Source organism: Marmota monax, unplaced genomic scaffold, assembly GCF_021218885.2.
Source record: "Marmota monax isolate L192 unplaced genomic scaffold, Marmota_monax_Labrador192_F-V1.1 WCK01_AAM20220418_F8-fsc00676, whole genome shotgun sequence".
Taxonomy (NCBI): domain Eukaryota; kingdom Metazoa; phylum Chordata; class Mammalia; order Rodentia; family Sciuridae; genus Marmota; species Marmota monax.
In genome coordinates, this window is record NW_026693774.1 from 135258 (window position 1) to 154895 (window position 19638).

Here is a 19638-nt window from a genome sequence, read left to right on the forward strand (position 1 = left end):
CTATAGGGGCAACTCATCCTTGGCAGGCAGAATGGCATTAGCAGTGTCCAAATGGGCTTCCTGTAGATTGGCTCATTTGAATAATTTCTTGAGCTCAGGGACAGTAGCTATCCTAGTTTCCCAGTACATGATCAATTAGGGCAGGTGGATAGTAGCTCAGAGTATGAGAATATGACAGGGAATTGGTTGGGGTACAGACTTAGTCAACTGTCTTAGAAGGGAAACTAGCCAGCCTCTATCAGGGACCTCAAAACATAATCAAGAGAATATTTAAAATTGGGTCATGAGTGGCTAGCAGTCTCCCCCTACCCCATTTAACTATTGCATTTCACGTGAAAGTTATCTCTGTTCTAAGCTATATTTTAAAAGGTTATTCTAACAATTTTGGGGGCTCCATATTTGTTGCTACCACTTCTCAGCACACAGTGTTGTGAAATTCATAATTTTAAAATATAGATCCCATCACAGTTAAACCCCAGCTCCAAAGCCTAGTGTCCCAACAAACTGGAGTGATCGAGGTTCAGCACCTGCCAGTCTGTTTTTCCCTTCTATCATCAGAACACCTCTCCACATTACACCCTGTCCTCTGCCCGGAATGACTCTCCACACACCTCATCTCCTCATGTAGCAAGATTGCCATTCTACCTCCAAATCCCAGCAGAAACCTAAATCAATCAAAACCCTTTTTCAGATTTTCCCACTCAAAAGTAACATTTTGTTTTGGTTTGCCCTGACAACATTTCTAAATTTCTAACATTGTTGAGAGCCACAGCCGAAGGGGCCCCAGCAAACTTCCAGCTGCCAGCAAACTTCCAGCTGCCGGCTGATGATTGGCTCACAGTGACCCCAGCAACATCTAGCTGATTGGCTCCTCTGCGGTGATGCTCATTGGGCTGTTTCCCTGCCCTTTCAGACCACGGAGCTGCTCATTGGGGGACTTTTTTTGTTCTTCTACAGCCTGACCAGTCAACAACACTTCTTCAATTTTGGCAATGATCTGTTCTGCACATGCCCTCTCCTTCTCTAAAATTACCTGGTCCTTGTCTCGCTCTGCATCAAGTTTAGTCAGCTCACTTTCAGCCAAGGTCAGTCCCATACTACGTTTCTGCTGAAAATCTTCCAAATGCCTCTGACATTCTGGGTGGACTCTTTTCTTGCATAGTTTGGATATAGTGGCGATGTAGATCCTCAGGAATAATTCGGGTCTCCTCTTTTCTAGATCTACAGATATTTCATCAGGAACAGAAACCTTCAGGTGTGCAGATGGATCCAGGAAGAACTGATGAAACTCAAGAAAGATGCGATGAGTTTCTTTGGAATTGGTCTGTTTGTACAGGTCTGAATAGGGATAACATAGCAATGTTGCTGGGTCAAACTGTGAAACTACATGGTGTAAGAAAACAGTCAAGTGAGCAGGGCGAGATTTTAGCAACTCAGTGCTCTGGAAACAGCTGCACTGCCCATTGATCTTTTCATGTTCAGTACCAAAATCATCATCCTCTGCTCCAATTATATGAGGTGCAACATGGGTTGAGGGACTCCCAACAAGTGACTGCGTGTCAGTGTCCTGAATTGCTTTTCTCTGGGCTTTCCTCTAGATAAATCCTCTCTTTCATGCCACTCTTGGGACTATCTGCATTGTCACTACTAGGCCGAGATGCATCTCCACTGCTCCAGTCAGTCCTGCCCAGTCCATTTCCAGGTTCCATTTCTGCCTCACTGCCTGTTAAGGCATCACCTAAAGGCCTGGAGGGAGTAACTACAGCTCCATCCTGAGCAGAGCTTGTGGCTTTGGATAACTGCTCTTCAGCTGAGTAATGTGTTTCTTGGCTTCTTGTATCTCTTTTAGCAATCTTTGGGCAGGTGTTCGGCTGTAATCTTCCTGCAATAACTGTAGCCGTTCCTGTTCTTTCTGCAACATTTTTCTGGTTATGAACCACATTACTTTCTTCCCCCATGAGCATAGGAATAGTGATTTGCTCCATAGTCCCAGATGCTCCAGGTGAGTGAGGGGATGTCATGATGGGAGTCTTATGTCCAATGACTGATGGTTCTACTTCAGATTCAGCAAGTGGAATCTGGGGCGACCCAGGAGGGCATCCCTGAACAGTGAGAGCTACATAAGAACCAGATTTGATTAGTTTCACCACCTCCAAATGGTTCGAATGAGTCACCAGAGTTCCATTCACCTTGATGATTCGATCACCTGTCTGTACTCCTGGCCGCATGGCTGCTCCATCTTCTTTCACAGACTGAATGATTGTCTCCACTGACTGTCAGCCCAAATCTACTGTCACCTTTCTGGATGATTACACAACGCTGAACAAGACCTGTGATGCACCGCCTTCAACTTTCTGCTTCTTATCTGTTGGTGACTCTCTGTTCAAAATACTTCCGTGCCTTATAGGTTTTTTGAGGGGAAATCTGTCCGTGATAGTCGACTGTGTGCCACTCATCGGGACCCTTAGCGAGAGGTCCTCCTTTTATCCAACTTGCATTTTACAGTAACACCTCCACCCGACCCCCAGTGCTCTAGGATCAAGCCCCATTCCGGCGGGGACACAAAAGTCCAACTCAAAACTCCAGTCATCTAGAACATCCGATTGATGATGGTCAAGGAAAGGGAATGCGGATTGGAGCAAAACAAGTTATCTCCCAAAGCAAACCTAGAGAGTTAGCGGAAGGCAGTTCTAGAGCTAGGGATAAAATCCTCCAGAAAGCACAAGGGGAAAACAGAGGGAATTCTGCGAGCTGTGGGGAGGGGACCTGAGAATCCCTCCAGGGCTGGGGTGGAACTGGCTCAGGGACCTGCGTTGCCTACTGCTCCTGAGTCGCCGGGCCTCGAACTGCCAGCTGCACCAGGACGGGACCCTCTGGCCCAGGCTCTCTATCTGGGGCAGCCGGCGGCTCGCGGTCGCACTCTTGGCTGAGTCTTGGGCCAGTCTCGCGCAGCCCCATGTCCTCGGGCCCAGGGCCCCTCCGGTCTTCCTCGCCGCCCTCACCAGGCTCCAAAGCGCTGGGTCTAGCCGCGGGTGCTGACGGGAAGGGGGTCCCGCAGCCCCAAGGACCGGGTCTCTCAGCGCCACACGCTGCTCCCCATCCCTTTAAAGCCCAGAATCTTCTGCAGTCTGCACAGGAAGCGGCGGCTCCTCCCAGACGATGTTGAGAGCCACAGCCAAAGGGGCCCCAGCAAACTTCCAGCTGCCAGCAAACTTCCAGCTGCCGGCTGATGATTGGCTCACAGTGGCCCCAGCAACATCTAGCTGATTGGCTCCTCTGCGGTGATGCTCATTGGGCTGTTTCCCTGCCCTTTCAGACCACGGAGCTGCTCATTGGGGGACTTTTTTGGCTCCGCCCACGTGACCCAGCCAATCGGCCTCAAGAGCAGGAGGATTGTGGGAGGTGGAGAGAAGCTTGTGTGGGAGAGAGAGGCTTGTGGAAAGCCGGTGGTGGCAGTTGAGGCTCTGAGGGTTTTTCCTGAGAGGCTGTTTTGTTTGGCGTGTGTGGTTCTAAAAATAAAGTTAGTTTCTTTTGACAAGTGGCTCCTGATTGTGCCCAGCCAGACTGCGGCAAACATAGTATTTATTTATCTATTCAACAACTACAGATATAAAGATATGAACAGTGGTGAAGAAAACAGATAATTCTTAACTTCCCAATAGCCTTAAAACAAATGTTACCGATATTACTAAAATTTTGGCCCAATGGCATCTGAAAGTGAGTGGCTTAAGTTCTTGTCTTTGCACATTGTTTTCTTTTTATCAAAGTGGTCTTACTCTAAGCCTTATTTAGTATATTTGTACTGAGGGTCTGAGAATACATTTTTTAAATGATATTAACTTATACAATTTTCCTAAGGAAAAAAGAGAATATAAATGTATTATACTCACTTCTGTTCTTGTAGTAGGAATGCAAATGATTTATTAAATTGAAAGTATAAAGGATATCAAATAATTTTAATTTCATAACAGGGCAAAGATAAGTTAATTTGCCTATTATTCACTGAGAGTCTTTAAAGATTTTAAGAAATCTCTAAAAATGACATTCTTATATATAGCTTTACCAATCTGAATTATGTTTTAATGATACCTGAATTCATATATAGATACCATTAACTTCCTGAACTGTATCAATCAGAGCATACTTGGCAAAAGAAAACATATGATAGCATACAAGTGTAATGTCAAAAAAGGTTTAGGAATCTACTGTTGGCCTCTACCCTCTTCATAAAATTCATTAGTCAGTGTCACACCTTTCAAGTCCCAGGCCCTGGAAAGACATTGGTAAATAATTGTCTTTTCCTTATGGAATTCACATAAATTTTTGCTTTCTCAACTAGTCTATAATTTCTATTCCTAAAACTACATATACTCAATGCAAAACAAAGTTAAAAATTCATTTAACTTCCAAAAACCATTATGTACAAGAGAAACTAACTCACGGAATATAGCATATAGCTCTTTACAGTAAAATGTGACTTTCACTGTTTTTACAATTCTATGAGGGCAATTTTAAGGATTTGATCAAATACACAAAGTTAAGAAAAATACTTAAAGTCATATTGATATAAGGCCACCTAACTTGCATGTATTTAAAAATTTAGTCAGTATAAGGCAAAACGAGGCACTGTGGAGCCATAACTGATGACATAATTAAAAAGAAACTCTAAATTCACAAAATTATTGTACATAGTAATCAGTTTAATATATTTATGAGGTCATACTATATTTAAAATAAAAGAAATTTAAAACATATATACATACATATGTGTGTATGTATACACACACACACGCACATATAAAAGAACATGGTAGACAACTGGCACAATAAAACTTCATAGTCAGGAGAAATCACTAAAAACCTAGAGAGGGTTTTATAATGTAGTAACACTCAGGCTGGTTTCAATGACTATTCAAAAGTAAGCTGGTCAAGTTCTTTTAGCCAAAGAGATGTAGGACAAAGAGAAATGAGAATTTAGAAAAGGTTTAATAGAAAGATGAGGCAGAAGTTTCTGGATCAGTGCTTAAAGACATCTGTATGTTGTAGGTTCAGGCCAGATTATGAAGAAACTTATTTTGGAGAGGTTTTCAAAGTTCACTGAGAAGAGTAGGGCAATGACAAAAAGGGTTTCAGGAAAGACTTGGCAGTTTCCTGTAATCTGGGTGAAAACCAGGATGATAGGCCAGGTAGATAAAGAGTGACGGATTCCCTAGAGGGTCAAAATGCTTTAGAAAGCTACGATAGTGGAAGAAATGGAGGAGGAGAATATAATAGGGTTGGGGGATTAACATAGTGGTAAAGTGCTTCCCTACCATGCCAGAGGTCCTGGGTTCCATCACCAGCACCACTTAGAGAAAAGGAAAAAGAACACAGAGAAATAGCAGAATCTAGAGAACCATTTCTAGTATTTGTCTAATTAATTAGAGTTATGAAGCCTAGACTATTAATAATAACAATTAAATAAATTTCTGCTTACTACTTTTTTTCTAAACATACATATGAAATGAGCATTATTTACTCCATTTTACAGTTGAAGAAACTGAGACTCATAGTAGCTAGGTCACTTCCCCTTGGTCCCATGCCTCTTAAGTGGTCAAGACATATTTTTTCATCTCAGTCAGCTTTCAGAGTCAATGATAACTCTACTTCTATGACACCAATATTTTTTAAAAAGTTTAAGTTACCTGGAAACTAAAATGCACTTATCAGAAACAGCAATGCTGAAAATACCATTAGTTCCTCTTGACAGATGAATAAAAGGGCTTGTGTGAAGATAGAGGACTGTTAAACTCTCAGAGCTGGCAGGTGGGAAAAGCCGAAGTCAATTCTGTGTGATGCTAAACCGTATTCTCAGTTCACTACTGCATGCTGCTTCTCCTTGTCTCCGTTCCTTTTTAAGTCTAAGATAGTAGCAAAAATTAAAAGATTTCACTATAAATTAAGAAACCATCAGATAAAATTTGAAGCAACTCAGGGAAATCCCAATAAAAGTGCTTTAATTTTGCCATGTTGAACACTATAAAGCAGAGGCAATATTGCCATGTATAGAACTGAAGTAGTTCTCTCCTAGAATCACATTATTTCTAGTTACAATACAGACAGCCACAGAACATAAATCTAATCTCTCGTCCTTATGACAACCCTTCAGATTTTGGAGATACGTAGCATATTTTTGGCAAGCTTCCTTTCTTTATTGTAAAGGTCCTCTGTTCCTTTAATTCCTCTTCCTCCTTATCACCCCTCTTTGCTCTTCTCTGAATGCATTAAAGTCAATCAATATCCTTTGAAGTGTGGAGCAAAGAACAGAATCTAATATTACAGTTATGGTCAGATTTGAGAAAAATACAGCAAACCTTTGCAGTTTTCATTCTGGATGCCATATATTCATTATAAAAGCTTAAATTTATACGTGGTGTATATACAGTAAAGTGTGATAGAATTCTCACACTATGAATTCATAACAAATTTAATTTATCTAACTCTCCAAATCATTCTCATATTAATTTTACCCTGCAGTTTTTCAAAGAAGAGGTATCAAGTATTCAAAGTAATCTATGAACCCATGGAAAGACTATGAAGGTTGAGTGTTTTCTATTTATTTTTTAAAACAATGTAATTTTTAGGACATTACTATACAGTTCTATTTGTGATTTTTTTTTTTCAAATTGAAAAGAGATTTCATGTCAAATTGAGCATGACTGGAATTATTTAAGTGTGAATATATGCTTGTATATAGTACAAATCACTAAAATTATTATTTTTTTATTGGTTGTTCAAAACATTACAAAGCTCTTGACATATCATATTTCATACATTTGATTCAAGTGGGGTTTGAACTCCCAATTTTACCCCAAATACAGATTGCAGAATCACATCGGTTACACATCCACATTTTTACATAATGCCCTATTAGTAACTGTTGTATATAACTAAAATTATTTTGAAATTTACTGGTTCAGATATAAAATTTGTATAATATATATGTAAAAAAATCTTCTTAACAACAGTCTATATTCACAACATATAAATGTTTAAAATTTGCACACCTATAGTGAATTTTAAATAGTAAAACTATGTTATCTTAAGTACTCCATTATTGAGGTAATTTACTAATATTTTATATTTCAGTTTTATAAGAAATCAAAAAATGCAAAAATCCATTAAGAAATATTTTACTACATATTTCTTATGAATTCTCACATGCAACCATGTATTATCATTTACATGAATTCACATTTTATAAACTATTTGCTTTAAAGAATCCATTAAAATTTATGACATGAATGGAACTCAATATAGAAAAAGTGCCTAAATGCTATGTATTGATTCAATGGGTAAATTTATATGACAAAATAAACTATTCAGTTCATGCTTTCTGGAAATATTGGATTCTCCTATCACTTTTTTAAAAAACACAGTTTTAAAATCAAACATACTACATAATATATTCATTCTAGCATAAAGTATTGCTTAAGACTTTTTCCATTTCATACATATTTCACTGTCAAAATGTTCTAATAATAGCACCATTAAACAAAAAAAATGGAAAAATATAAAATTTCATTGGAATTAGAATTTCAGATTAAAACCCACAGCTTTCAGTTTGCTCTGGAGCCCAGTCCCCTCATCTCCTCAAATGTTCTGTCTCTTGTGTGCTCTCTTCTGAGTCATCTATTTCTCTCCACTTGTTCAATCTCATCAGAAGACAGCAATCCCCCATTATTGTCAGCTTCCCATTTTTCATAGTTTCAATTACCTGTGGCCCATCATAGTTTTAAAATATTAAGTGGAAAAATTCCATAATTTAACAATTTATAAACTTTAGGTTGTATGCCATTCTGAGTACCATGATGCAAAGCCCCACTCTGCCCCACTTGGGACATGAATCATCTCTTTGTCCATAGTATCATTACACCCTCCCCTGGATCACTCTGCAGACATCTTTGTTATCAGAAGGATGGTCACAGTAAGACAGTGCTTGTGATCAAGTAAACTTTACTTTATTATAGCTTCAGAGTATAAGAATTATCCATATAATCATCCAAGGATTACAATCAGCAGCAACACTTTAATGAGTTAAAATGAAAGGAATGACTTTCAATTACAATATTTATGGCAAAAAAAAAATCTTCAAATGCTGAAAGTTTCCAATCATCGACATCATCTTCTTCTGCCCTCCAACCACACACATTGTCCCAGCTCAGTTCCAGACTCACCTGAAGCAGATGGTCCTCCTTCACATGTGGCATAACAAGGTTAATGGCACCCTATCACTGCATCACAAGGCATATGTCATCCACCTCATTTCACCTCATCACATAGGCACTGCATCCTCTCACATCATCACAGGAAGAAAGGTGAATATAGTGAAAGATGATATTTTGAGACCGAGAGAGCTCACTTCATATAACTTTCATGACCATATATTGCTTAATTGTTCTGTTTCATTTTTAGGAGTTGTTAATCCATTACCGTTCCTAATTTCTAAACTAATTTATCCACAAATATATATGTGTGTGTATGTGTGTGTATCAGAGTATTATAGGGTTCTGTACTATCTACAGGCATCCAAGGGAGAGGCTTTCAACACACTTCCATTAGATAACGAAGAATACTACTGTAATTTAGTGTCACCCTCTCATTCCCATTCTTCTGATTCCAGTATTGAACTTCTCAAAAAACAATCTATACTCACCTTCTTACCTTCCACAGCTCATTTTTACTCATTTTTGTGTTCTTGTATACCACCTTTAGCCACCTCCTTTCCACTGAACTGGTTCAATCAAGGTTCATGATGATATCAGTGAGTCCAGATCTTGATCATTTTCAGTCTCTATTTTAACACAATGACAGAGTAACATATCGGTTCAAACAATAAAAATAGATTATCTCCTATTCATCAGTTATCTCCTCTGAGCTCCAGAAACATTTTCAACAGCCTGCACTATGTTTGTGTGACATATTAACATATATATATATATATATATATATATATATATATATATATATACTGCATCATATTCATTACAAATAAATCATATACATAAATATTTGAAATGTCCCTTCCTTAGTCTTCCTTGTCTTAGCGAATGACACCATCATTCCACCTATTCCGCAAGTACAACCTGCTCATTCTCCTTGATTTTAGCTTTTCCCTCACATTTAAGCTATCAGCAAATGCTAGCTGCTGTACCAAGGAAATATATCCTGAATCTCTCCTTCTGCTCTCTTCCTAGTACAAGATACTAGGCTCTCTAATTTATACTTCTCCAATGGTTTCTTTTGTCTACTCTTGCATCTAACTCATTTCCTACATAGCAGCCAGAGAGATGATCTTTTTAGCACTAATCAGACCATGGAAAGGGTTCTCATTATGTTATAATAAAACTCCAATTTCTTATCATGTCTGACAAAGCCTCTCAAAATCAGGAATGTGGTCACATTTCCTGTCTCCTACCTCCATCAGTCTCATTCAGTTACCCAGGTTGCCTTTGAATTCTTGAAAAAAAGATGTTTACAACCTTAGTGCTCTATTCCAGTTATCAGTATCTTGAATATATATTTCTCCTTCTCATAATTTAGATGCAAGCTAAAGGAAGAAAATCATTTAAAAGAAAATCACCCAGCAAATGAGGTTAACCCTGCCCACCCAATGTCAACTACAGCCTAATCCTGACACTTTCATCAAACTGATTTATTTCCTGTTTAGAAACACTTAGTATATGACTGCATTAATATTATTATTTATTTATTTCCTTGATTCTAACACTACTCCTTTCCCCATCCTATGCTGCTAAATGTACTTCAGAATGTAAATATTAAATGCAATTAGACTATAATATGGTCCTGTGCTTCATGGATCTGAGATTTGGTGTCTGTCATTAATTTCAAATATTATTCATCATTCTCTATTCAAATATTTTTTTCTGTTTGCTTTAGGTCCCCTCTGTCCATCTTGCCCTTCCTTCTTTCTCTCCCCACTTTTTGCATTCCAATTAGGTGTATACAAACTTTCAAAATTGTCCTTCAATCCTGGTTCTCTATGGATATGAGAAAGGGCGTTAGTTTCCCATTTATTCATTTTCTTTGTTTTAGGGATGGAAGTGACAATTTTGAAGTCCCTTACATGTCTAAGCTAAAACCAGAGGTTCTATTTACTTATGTTTATCTTCTTTAAAATAATGATTATTATATTTTTGTTACATAAACTGATATATGCCTAGAATAAAAAATACATAAAATTCATGTATATATAAAATAATATTTTTATTTTCAGGAAAATTAGAAATTACACAAAGTTCAGTAATATCCTGAGATAATTGTTAACACTGATATGCTTCTGCTATTAAAAAACAAATGTGGGGCTAGGGTTGTGGCTCAGTGGTAAGAACACTTGTCTAGCACATGTGAGGCACTGGGTTTGATCCTTATCATCAAATATAATAAATAAAATAAAGGTTCATTGACAACTAAAAATATTTTTAAAAACAAATGCATGATATTATATATGTTTAATAACTGAGTCATACTGAATATACAGCTCAATGTACTTCTTTGCTTTATATCACAGACATTTCCCTGTATCATTAAGTAATCTTCAATAATTTGATGTTTTGTGGTGTTTTGCAGTTTGGAGTTTTTTAATTTCACATAATGTAAAAAATAATTATTTTAAAGAGGCATTTGATCATAGTTCCTCTTATGACAAGATCTAAAACATTGCATCGCCCCAAAAGAAAATTCCATACCTATTAATCATTTTTAGTCCCCACTTTCCTGAAACCCTGGCAGCTGCCAATCTGCTTTGTGTCTCCATGGACTTACCTATTTGGTATATTTCATGTAAAAGGAATCATGCAATGTTTTCCTTTTGTGTCTGGGTTAATTTAATTTGCATAATGTTTCAAGGTTTATTTATATTGTAACATGAATCATTGCTTCATTACTTTGTATGATTGAATTTTATGTATATGTGGCCATCCCTCAGTGTATGTGGGGTATGATTTCCAGTACACATCCAGATACTGAAATCTGTGAATGTTAAAGTTTCTTATACAAAATGACATAATTTTTGCAATTGTCTGTGTACATTCTCTTGTATACTTGAAATCATCTAGATTATTTGTGCTACTCAATATAATATACTAAATGCTGATAAATAGTTGAGTTCTTCAGGGAATAATAAATGAAACAAAAAGTCTATATATGCTCAATACACACAGCATTTTTTCAATTATTTTCTATTCATATTTTATTTAATCCATAGATGCAGAATCCACAGATACAGAGTATTTCCTGTACCACATTTTGCTTATCCATTCTACTTTAATGAATATTTTCATTGTTTTTGAGTATTGTGAATAGTGGTGCAATGAACTTTCATGTACAAGTATATGAATGCCTTTTTTTCAATTCCTTTGAGTAATACCTAGGAGAGAAATTGCTAGGTCATTTGGTAATTGTGTTTAATTTTTGAAGAACTGCAGCAGCTGTACCATTTTACCATCAATGTATAAGGGTTCCAATTTTCCCACATACTCAGTAACATTGAGTTATTGTTATTTTATGCACAGCTTTTTTTGAATTTTATGAAATACAACTGTTTTCAGTTTCTTGTAGTTGGTTGTCATAACTAACAAAATATTGTCATATCTAAGAATGAAATCCAAGTTCATGATTCACACTTAATATTTTTCTAAGAGTTTTGTCATTTTGGTTCTTGCCCTTGGATCGCTAAAACACTTAGATTTAATTTTAATATACATGTGGTGAGGTAAGAGTCTGAGTTCCTTCTTTCATATGTGGATATTCAGGTGTCCCAACAGTATTGGTTGAAGACAACTTATTCCGCCAATAAATGGTCTTGGCACCAGCATTGAAAATGCACTTTTCGTAGAGGAATGGATTTGTGGATGTTCTCATGCTCTATGTCTCTCCTTAAACCATTACCACATTATTTTGATCATTGTAGTTTTATAGTGTTTTAAAATCAAGAAACATGAGTTTTCTAATTTTGTTCTTATTATCAATATTGGTTTGACTACTTGAGGACCTTAGTAATTCCATATAAATCTCAGGATCAGTTTTATCATTTGGACAAATAAGGACATTGGAATTTTACTAGGATGGCATTGGTTCTGCAGAACACTTGAGCAGTATTATCATCTAACACTATTAATTTGTTCCTATAGGGTCAATAGCAATATTCCCACTTTCATTTTTAATTTTAGTAGTTTAAGTCTTCTTTTTATTTACTTGTCAATTTAGCTATTTTTTCCAACTTCATTAATTTTTTTTTCAAATAACAAACTTTGAGGTTTTTATTCTATGATTTAGCTTTCCTTTAATTTTTTCCAGTGATATCCTGAAGTTTTAGTATGCAAGTCTTTGTACTTCCTTGGTTAAACTTATTGCTAGCTATTTTATTCTTTTTGAGGCTATTAGAAACAGATTTTTTTTCTTAATTTTCTTTCAGATTGTTCATTGCTAGTATATTTTATTTTTGTATATTGATTCTTTGTCCTTTACTTTTGTTGAATTTTTCATTAGTTTTAATAATGTATGTGTGTGTTTTAGAATTCTGCATATGGGAGAACATGTCATCTCTGAATTAAGATATTTTCTTTCCTATTTAGATTATTTTTATTTCTTTTTCTTCTCTAAATTGACTAGGTTTTCCAGTAAACTATTGAATAGAAGTAGCAAAACAAGTGCAATGGTTTGAATAAGTGTTTCCCAAAGGTCAGTGTACCAAAGATTGGGTCCCTGGTCTGTGGCATTATTATGAGGTTGATGGAAACATTGGGAGGTGGGGCTTAGAAGAAGGCAGCTAGGTTAAGGGAATGTTCTTTAAAGAGACCACTGGGACCCAACTTCTTCCTGTTTCTCTTTCTTTTCTTTTCCAACACATTTAGTAGCCTCCTCTGCCATGCACTCCTACTGTGGTGTACTGTGCCACCACAGGCCCAAAGTAACAAGCCCAAGTGATCTTGAATGAAATCTTTACTCCTTTTAAGTTGTTTGTCTCAAGTATTTTGTCATAGAAGATAAAGGCTAACACAGCTGCCAACCTTGTTAGTGACTTAAATTTAGGGAGAAGGCTATTATTGATATTTCATCATTGAACCTGATGTTAGTTATGGGATGCGCTTGAATACCCTTTACATGTAGTGACTTCTATCCCAAGAGATATAAAAATTTATTTTATTCTCTGATACATTTTTTTTATTTCTTTGCATGTACTTTGACATAAGAAACATGAGATATATGGATACTTAGCACCTGAAAGAGCAACTGAAAAATATTACAAAAACTTAATGGTTGTTGGGTAAACAAGGACATAAATTTAGTTAATATCAAGTAGCAAAGGGCTTAAGTTTATGAAGTCTAAAAAGATATTGGACTGTATATTTGTGCCTAGATAATTAGGGAAGTTTTAATTATGTGATAACCAACAGATCAGATAAAAATGTCAATGTAGAACTTAGAAATATTAAGAATTATACATAAATAATAAGTACCAAGAATTATATATAGAATCAAATTAATGCACATTATTTCCATCACATTTTTGATTCTTTGAAATTAACAAATTTATTCTTAGTGAAAATTTTGTTTGGAAGCCAAGAAAGAGAGGATGGAGATATTAGAATAATTTACTGCCAAATAACAAAATAGAAATGGAAACAAAAAAAAATGTATAATTAAAAATAACAATTACTGGCCAGTGAATAAAAAATAGCCAAACATTAGCATTTCAATTACGATATGTGAATTATAACATCATCCCACCGTAAGTATAAACATATAAATAAAAATTAAACCTAGATTTGCAAAGTATTTTATGTTAAAGCAAGTATAAAGGCAGCCACTGTAAATCCATTGCTGGTTGCCTTTGTGCTTCCTGATAATGATCAACAATCCACTGGGCACTGATGCTCACAATTTCAACTGCTTTTGAAGTATTTCAGAAAAGTCAAACCCATTGAACTAGAGAATAGAGTAGTGGTTACCAGAAGCTGGGAATAGGGATTTATAGTAAAAGGAAAGGCTTTGGTCAACAGATGCAAAGTTTCAATTAGATAGAACAGATGAGTTCCTGGTTTTATATGGTATAGCATGGTGACTCTAGTTAATAATAATACATTCTACCCTGTATTTCAAAATAGCAAAATAAGATGATTCTAAATGTTCTCATTACAATGAAATGATAAATACTGGAGGAGGTGGATATGTTAGTTCCCTGATTTGCTCATTACACAACATATGCATGCCTAGAAATTTTGCACATCACCCATGAGTATATACAATTATTATTTGCCAGCTGAAAATAATACATAAAAAACTTAATTAAGTTCAATATGAATAATGTTCCCATTTGTCTCCTTTGAACCAAGACAACATTTTGTTTATCATGTTTTGGGGTTTCTTTGTGCACATTATCAGTGACCTCTACAATCTATTAATAATGGTTCTATACCATATGACCCAGTTATCCCACTCCTTGACATTTAGCCAAAAGATATAAAATCTGCATATTATAGTGATAAATACACACCAATGTTTATAGTAGTGCAATTTATAATACTGATATTTTAGAACTGTCCTACTACTCATCAACAGACAAATGGGTAAAGAAAATGTGGTGTGCATATACAAAGAAGTTTTACTCAGTCACAAAGAAGAATGAAATTATATCATTTCTAGGTAAATGAATGGAAATAGAGAACATGATGCTAAGTGAAATAAACCAGATTCACAAAAGTTGAATGACTTCTCTCATATGTTGAAGCTAGTGAAAGAGGAAAAAAGAAAGAAATATAAAAGGACGATATCACAAATATAGAAATGAGACCAATAGAATAGAGGAAGGGAATCTAGAGGAAGAAAAAGGGAGGGGATGGGGAAGTACTAGGGAATGAAATCTGCTGAATTATGCTTTGTTCATGCACAAACAGACCACAATGAATCATTCATGTACATATATGTATATACACATATATATGTATGCATATATGTGTACAGACATATATACACATATATGAGTATATAAGTTTGTATACATGTATGTTTATGTGTATATATGTATATATACATATATTTTTATACATAATTACAATGTACTAATTAAAATAATAATATCAGTAATAATAATTATAGATGGGAGATCAGTAAAGCAGAGCAAATAGATCGGGAGGAAGTAGAAGGGGAGGAAAAGGGCATGTACTAGGGAATGTGAGTGCTTATGTTATGGTATATGAATAATTAATCCCACTGTTATATAAAATTATAATGTACCAATAATATTTTTAATAATAGTTCAGACATTTTATTAAGTTTTAAGGCAATATTTTGAATAAATACAATAATACTGCATATTAAACTACCTTTTTCCTATTATGAATGTACTATAAATATGTTTAAGATAAATGTTATTTGGGGGAACACTGGGGATTGAAACTAAGGGCACTTAACCACTGAGCTACATTCCCACTGCTTTTTATTTCATTTTTATTTTGAGACAAGTTCTCACTAATCTCACTAAGTTGCTTAGGGCCTTACTAAGTTGCTGAGGCTGACCTCAAACTTGCAATCCTTCTATATCAGCCTCCTGGGTCACTGGGATTATAGGTGTGCATCACTGCACCTGGCTAAAATAAATGTTCAAAGCAAAAAAAAAAAAGAAAGAAAAAAAAGGAAGAATGAAAAAATGAATCTGAATCTATCCACATATTCACATATTAATAATTGTAAGCCTATCTCTAATCTTCCAGCAAATAATGAAGAAAATTATATTTTTCAGAATTGTTTTTAAAAGAATAGCAAATGATTGAAAAGAGTTATTCTGAGAATCTTCTTGAGATAAGAATTCTCATATTACCAAAGGGGATTACTATATAGCTATACATGATAAAAGAAAATTTTCTTTTATTCTCCAAAGAATAAGAAAAGAAAAGGTGTAAGGGTGTCAAAGGTGAGATAAAAGTAGGGAATAAGAGAAATGCCAGAGTGTAATAAGCTCAGAGATGGAAAAGTATGACCACAATCGTCTACATTCTTGACTTGAATGGATTTTGAGCATATAGAAACTTATAAGCATTAGATTTCACATCCAAATTGACATCAAAGAAGTAGAAATGAAACAGGTGGACATAAAATAGCACAGGCAAAGAGGCTGGTAAAAAAAGTAAGCACCACAGTAAGTCAAAGACATCCAAGGAAGGAATTTAGATTTTTCAGGCCATAGAATTGGGGTTCCTATCTGAGTTTATCTATATTATCCAAAAAATGAAATGTCACTGCTAAAATTAAGGTTAGTAACGAAACAATGAAATAGGTATCTTATGAAATAGGCAACCAGCATTCACACCTGCCTTCCCCAAATATGATCAGTTCACAAGAATAAAGTTGTGTCAACACAAATAGAAACCTGGTTTTATCTATGTTAGTAAGAGAAAAAATAAATATTATTTTTGTCTGTACATTTCTTTATTTTTTTCTAAGTCCCTTAGACTTCCAGTGGGCACATCAGGACAATGAAGTAATGGTTAATGCATTGGTTTCTTTTGCATACTATATGGGGGTTTAAGGACAAATAAAGATATATGCTCAAAACTACACTTTAAAATCTTAAGGATCTTCAGATTGACTTTGCTTAACTAACCTGGACTCAAGTCTTTCTGGACTTAGGGCTTCCAGCACTAATTGCATCTTTTTCAAATTTGTTCCCTTTGAAGTCCAGGTTGAAGGAGTGGTGTCAACCTAGATCGTGTTGTGTTCTTCTAATGGCAGATTACATGAGTAGGAGAGAGCAAGCCAAATCCCCCAACTACTATAAAGCTGCTGGTGACACAGCTTCTAATATTGCAGAGGCTAAAATCATCATATAACCAAACCCAATGCCAATAGGGTGGATGAACAACTTGTGTCTGCTTTGTCAGGATGATAAGTTATCTGACATGGAAAATGAAGAATTGGGAAGGATAACTTAATCTACCACAGATCTTTAAGAACAAGGCCTCCACAACACTTTCCATTCTAATTTTTGTTTTGACTGTGAAGGACCATTAGCTTTCTAACAGGAGTGCCAGCAAAATTTAACAGGTGAATCCTGACTTATTCACAGTCTTCTCAATTTGAGCACAATTCTTCAGTCCCAGATGTTTTAAAAATATGTTAATGAAGATTTTACATTTAAAAAATTGAAACATAATATTTGTGTATATTTCTGGGGTACAATATCATAACTTGATTTCTGAAAGTGGGAGGAACTTTCAGTATTCTCGGCTATTTACCCTTATCAACAAGCAATCACTCTCCAACATAAAGACTAAGGAAGTGATTGATACCACCTTTCAGGCTATCACTTCAGAGGGCAAGCATGGGCAAATATGCACAAGTAGTTGCTCAATGGATTTCAACATCCTCTATTTGACAGCATTGGTTTGATGTATGAGATTTAACATATTTGCATATTAATTTGCATATTGATCTCATATTTTTAAATTTATTTTTTTTGAAGTATCACATTAATTTCGTAGGATGATTTGGGGGTTCTCAGGCTTATCTTTTTGTATTTCACTATTAATTTTTACATTTCTAAATGACTGCCAAGTGATCTATTTATTAAGTGCAGGAAATATATAAAGAGTTCACTATGCCTAGCTATTTGTATGAAGAATTAAAGAGCAAACATTTTCCACCTCAAGTCAACCTAAGTAAATGCCAAACTAAAGTTTTGGGGTTTAAAGAAATTCTAGTGATATCTCATGAAGGTTAAATTCAAAAGAATCACATAAAATATTTTTAACATCTGATTTTTTTTAAATTGTGTATATTTTAATGTACATCTATATTTTACATAGATAGTTTTTTATCAGACAGTGGGCATGAGGGATTAATTATTCCTCTCATTGATTCTCTCAGGGACACTACCTGAGAAATTCTTTCTAATCAGTGTCTTAGACATCTGCATTTACTCTGAGCTGAGAGTAAAGTGAAGAGGAAGATCTTCAAAATGAATGCTCTCATTTGTTTTGGGAAATAGATATATCAGCACTATTCACAGGATAAGTAGGAACTCTATTCAAGCTGATTCAACCAATGAAAGTAGTTGTTAGTCTCCTATAACCGAAAAGATCAATAGCAGGTAAGCTTTTAGGCATGAAAGCTGGACTTTGAGTTTCCTGTGCTAATTGCATTTTTTTCATATTTGTCCCCTGGTTCATATTGAATCCTGTTTTCATAGTAGCATCTGGTACACTGGTCTGAGAATCTCCTAACTACCTTTGCTATTAATTGGTTTTATCTTTAGTTTGCCTCTTTTCTTTCTTTCTTGTTTTTTTTTTTGCCATAAATATACTTTATTCTGTCCATTCTTACATTAATTAGGAATTCTCCTCATTGCATATAATAGAGATCCAAACTAATCCCTGTCATATAGAAGACTGGAATCTCAGCTTTAAAACGTTGCAATGAACCAAGTTTCCTTCTGGTTGCTGCGCCATCTCTAGGATATTAACCTTGGCATATGGGTCACTCCATTTCCTTATTTCAGCTAAAAATTTTAACAATATTTTATGATAAAAATTTAAAAGTAACAGGAGAGTAAAGAGAGGTGAACAGAGTCTTCACATTGCAATATTCAAGGAGACCTCATTCAAGTTATAGAGCAGTGAGGCTCAAAATCAATAGAATGCAAGCTACATATGGAATCTAAAATTTTCTATTAAGCACTTGAATATTAACAAGGTTAATTTAATAGATTTTGTTTGATTGGATTTTTGTAGAAAATCATCATCTTGACATATATATCAATTCAAAAATTTAAATATTTTACAGTTTTGTCCTAAGTCCTCAAGATCAGATGTGTATATTGCATTTTCATCATATCCCAAATTGAACACCAAATTTTCATCAAAATTACATTGTTTAATAATTTAATAGAGTTCATAGTTGAAAAATTAGATTTGCAGACCCATATTTCTTCCAAATAATCTTAAATAGTTTTCAATAACTGAATTAAATATCAATTTTTAAAATTAAAATTTCAACTCTTCAATTATACTACCACATTTCAAATCTCAAAAGCCACATCATCTAGGAGTTACTCTTTTGGACACTGCAGTTATGAAACACTGACAGTGAAAGCTGTGTTGTCTACATGCCACATGTGGAAATGCATATTGTTCCTGAACACATCTTTCATTTGCATTAAGTCACAGTCTAGAACTGGCCAGGACTCAGAACTTGGTTACATTTATATTAAAGTTTGTTCAGAAATTTTAGCTTCATTCTGGTCATTCATCCAAGATAAATATTCCCTTTATCACAAAAAAATTGAGAATAGTTATTAAAGGATTACTAGGAATTTCTGCCACATGTATGTCACCCAGATGTTCACGTATACCACTTCCTACCCAGAATTATGTATTGTTGCTGCATTTAGTTCATAGTTAGTGGTCTTAGGGCAATGTGCAGTTCTTTCAAAAGACCCAGTGGCTCTACTTAGTCCATTCACCTATGAATTTAACCTGTAATACAAAAATCAATCAATGTATTTTACCTCTACAAAAAAAAAAAATCAATGTATTTTACCTCTACAAAGTATATTTTTTTCAGTACAAAATGCCAAAATAG

General features: G+C 35.1%; 1 pseudogene; it reads right to left on the reverse strand.

Moving 5' to 3' along the window:
• Window positions 1–938: 938 nt before the first annotated feature.
• LOC124103999 (rho guanine nucleotide exchange factor 12-like) lies at window positions 939–3064 on the reverse strand (annotated as a pseudogene).
• Window positions 3065–19638: the final 16574 nt, after the last annotated feature.